The following is a 4,248-nucleotide window of genomic DNA, read 5'->3' as shown; positions in this document are numbered from 1 at the left end:
TTCAGCAGGTTTCATGAATGAGAGAAGTGAGCCAGATGGGAGACAAGAGGGAGCAGTGGGGACTGTGGCAAATTGGTGAACACACGCCCTGTGTAAAGGAGGCAGTCAATGTTCAGATCTAGCCAGCCTTGCACGTGTGAAAATGGAATCCTGGCCAGTATCGCAAGACCTTTTGATTTTTCAAGAGAACTCTCAGATCTAGATTTTTATTAAAAAATCTTTTACCTTTAAAAAACATTGAGGGGACTTCCCTGATGGTCCAGTGGTTAAGACTCTGCGCTCCCAATGCAGGGGGCCTGGGTTTGATCCCTGGTCAGGGAATTAGATCCTGCCTGCATGCTGCAAGGAAGAGCCTGCACGCTGCAACTAAAGATCCTGCACGGGACTTCCCTGGTGGTCCAAGAATCCTCCTTGCAATACAGGGGACGCGGTTCGATTCCTGGTCAGGGAACTAACATGCCCCGGGGCAACTAAGCCCGTGCGCCACAACTACTGAGCTCACACGCCTCAACTAGAGCCTGTGTGCTGCAAAACACAGAGCCCACGCACCCTGGAGCCTGCGCGCCACAACTAGAGAAGAGAAAACCCACACGCCACAACTAGAGAGATGCCCGCGCGCCACAATGAAAGATCCCACATGCCTCAGTGAAGATCCCGCCTGCTGCAACTAAGACCCAACACAGCCAAAAATAAGTAAGATAAATAAATCTTAAAAAAAAAAAAGATCCCACACGTGACAATGAAGATCCCACGTCCCTCAAAGACCCAAGGCAGCCAAATAAATAAATAAATAATTACTTTTTAAAAAATAAAAAACACTGAGATCTTCACAACACATGTTTGAGGCCCGAATGTGACCTGCCTGGGTGCTGCCTCTCGGCGGCCCCTGAGCTAAGTAAATCCACAGCAGTGGATTAAGGAATTATAGAGTGCGGGGTGTCTCCTCACCCAGGGAAGTAAACTGAGGCCCCTAGTAGTCTCTGCTTCCAGTTCTTGCTCCACCCAGTGGTTTCCTGAGGAATGAGCCGCCTTTTAGGCTGATTTCCCTTTTGGCTCCAGGCAAGCTTTGAACTGTGAGGCTCAGTTTTTCTAATTTGCAAATGGGAGGATTGAGGCCAAGTTTGGTGGCTCCCTGGGGCTCTAATGTGTGGGGTAATTAGGGTTTGAAAATGACTTTGAAACTTCCAAGAGTGAAATACCCACCAAAGTTCAGAATGGGATTGTTCCTTAAAGTGCCACCAAGTTGTATATCCACCCGCCCCATCTCCAGGCCTTCCCCAGATAGCAATGCTGTGGGATTCCAGGGAACCCCCAGTACCTCCCTGTCTTCCCCACCAGCCTGTCCTTTCCTTCCCTCCCTTCTGTTCCCTTTCTGTCCTTGCCCAGAGACTCAGTGGGTCCAGTCACAGGGAGTCACAGTGTTGGCTGTAGGAATGCATCCTTGCGGAACTTGCAGCCCAGCAAGGAAAACAGAGAGTCAGAAATGACGTATGCAGTGCACGTTACAAGATGGAAATTGCAGGGGGTCCAAGGAGCCAATGATCCACTCTGGGTTTCAGGAACCCCACCCCTGATCCCAAGTAAGTGATGCTTCAGTTGAAAGCTGAATGTTGAGCAAGGGTTAGCCAGAGTGGAGACAAGAGTGGGGCAATATTCCAGGTCGAGGGAGCTTCCAGGATCAGAGGCTGGAGGAGGGGTGAGGGTGCTCTAAATTTTCCTAGACCTGAATTGAGGCCCACACTTCTGAGACCTCAAAGCCCAAGGCCAAGTGGTGGATTGGTGGTTAGGAGGGTACAAGGTCCAGCTTACATGGGTCTTATGAGGCAGGGCAAGGATTTTTTTTTTTTTTTTACCTTGAGAATAATAGGGTTATAAGAAGTGGATGAGTTTCACCCCCCCAAAAAAATAGGATTTGATTGTATCATTCCAGAACTCAGTGGTTACTCCCTTGGTCTCATCTCCTTCGAGGAAAGCCTGGCCAATGAATACCTCTTCTGTGATCTCCAAACACCCTTTCTGCATCTTTTCTTCATCCCCAAACACCAGCATCTCACCTGCAAAGTAGGTACTATATTGTAGATGCATATGGGGAGGACACACTTGCTCAGAGAGGTCATGCGCCAAGGTCATCCAGCCAGGAAGGGGCAGAGCAAGGATTTGAACCCCGGTCTATCTGTTCGGAACCCCGGGCTTTGTCCACCATGTGTGCACGGTCAAGATAATGACTGACACCTGGAAATAACCATCCTCAGCCACGTCCCCAGGTAGAAAAAGCCCTGGTCTGTGGAACTCTCCTTGCAAATGCTGGAGGGAAAACAATCCCCCTCTAAAATCAACATCTGCACAGAGCTGGGTTGAGTGGGAGCTCAAGGAGCAGGAGCTCTGTTTGCATATTAAGGAGGCAAAGATGCCAGTGGCTCATTAATGACGACCTGGCCTCCAGGGTTCTTAGGATGCCAGCTTCTGTGCAAGTCTTTTCTCTTTCAGAGAATACTGAGCTGGTTCCTGGAATTGATGCAGCACAAAAGGGCAATTCAGGGCCTCCTTTGAATGCAGTGTTCTGTTCCCACCACAGCTTTCTAAAGATGTGGGGAGAAAATAGAAACCCAGAAGGACTAAGAAGTTCTGTTTCTTGGGGTGAGCGGCAGGAGTGCTGCAGAGTCTGAGGACAGGCCTGCCAGTGGGACAGGCACCTGCAGCCTGCTGGCTGGAGAGCTGGGGGCTGCCCTGGGCCTGGGCTGAGTCACCTTCCTGGTACCCATGGTAAATTACCACCCTTGGTTTACAGCTAGAAAACCCAAAAGGAGACTTGAGTCATTGAGCATGATTGTGATCTGGACGTACCAGAAGATATGGATCCTCTTTTCAGTCCTCTGAGGGGTCCAAAGAGGGCTCAGCCTGAGATCAATGCCATGGGTTTCCCTGTGGGAGGGCTGGATCTGTGTGAGAAAACTTAGGTCATTCATACAAGTATAGAAAAAATAATACAAATGGCTCTTAGAGCAAATGATAAGATACTCATCTAGACTTATACTACTAGAAATGCAAATTCAAACTACAACCAGATAACATTAAAAAAAAAAAAAATCTATCTGATTGGCAGGGATCCCAAAATGTGAAGTGTGCTGTGTGGGGGGGCGGTGAGGAAACAGGTGTGCTCTGTCGTGGATGGTGACATGCAAACTGCAGGATAATCACAATAGCTCCCCAAATTTAAAAAGCACATGTGTGTCTAGGTGCTTGGGATACATCAGTGAACAAAACTGATAAATATCATCTCTCAGGGAATTTATATTCTCAGGGAAAAGCAGGAGGAAAATAAGAATAAACATGGGACTTCCCTGGCGGTCCAGTGGTTAAGACTCTGCCCTTCCACTGCAGGGGACATGGGTTCGATTCCCGGTCGGGGAACTAAGATCCCACATGCTGTGTGGTGTGGCCAAAAAAATAAGAATAAACATAATCAATCAATCGATCCTAGAGTTCGTTAGGAGGTAATAACTACTATGGAGAAAAGGGCAAGTAGAGAAGAATAAGAGGGATCAGAAGTTGCTGGGGGCAGGGGACACGTGGCATATACAATAAGGTGGTCAGAGTAGGGTCCTTAGAGAAGGTCCCTCAACAGCCCTGTGCAGTAGTCCCCATTTCACAGATGGTGCAACTGAGCCAGAGGTGAGTTTAGTGACTTGCCTGGAGGCACACTGCCAAGAAAGGGAAGGCGGGAATTCTAACCCAGGCTGAATGGCTTGAATCTGTGCATTTCACCACCTCATTATGTAAGATCTATTAGGAACCTGGAGATGCGGAAACTGAGGCCCAGAGAAATCAAAGGGACTTACTCAAGGTCATGGAGCAAGAGGAGGAGTGGGGTTAGTGAATCCTCTGCTCACCAGGGAGAGAGGTGCTCTAGCCTGGGGTTCCCGAAAGGGAGAGGCTTTAAGATGGTGTGCTGAAAAACGTCGTTGTTTTAATAGTTTTAATTGACATTAATGCGTATTAGAAAGAAATGCAACTAACACATGGAATTTGTAATTGCACAAGGTTTGTGCTTAGGATGAATAATTAATTAATTAGGTTGCTCCACGTCTTTTTTTTCAAGATTAAATCAAAGCCTTTATTAAACATCTCTCCTTCAAACCACCTGCATTTAAACCTATACCCCTCTCCTGACTTGCGAACTGCTAGGGCTATGTGTGTGTCATTGTCACCTGGAGGGTCAGATCCAGTTGGGCTGCACAATGCTGAAAA

Source organism: Lipotes vexillifer, unplaced genomic scaffold (genome assembly GCF_000442215.2).
Source record: "Lipotes vexillifer unplaced genomic scaffold, Lipotes_vexillifer_v1.1 scaffold342, whole genome shotgun sequence".
Classification (NCBI taxonomy): domain Eukaryota; kingdom Metazoa; phylum Chordata; class Mammalia; order Artiodactyla; family Lipotidae; genus Lipotes; species Lipotes vexillifer.
This window is presented reverse-complemented; position numbering follows the sequence as displayed.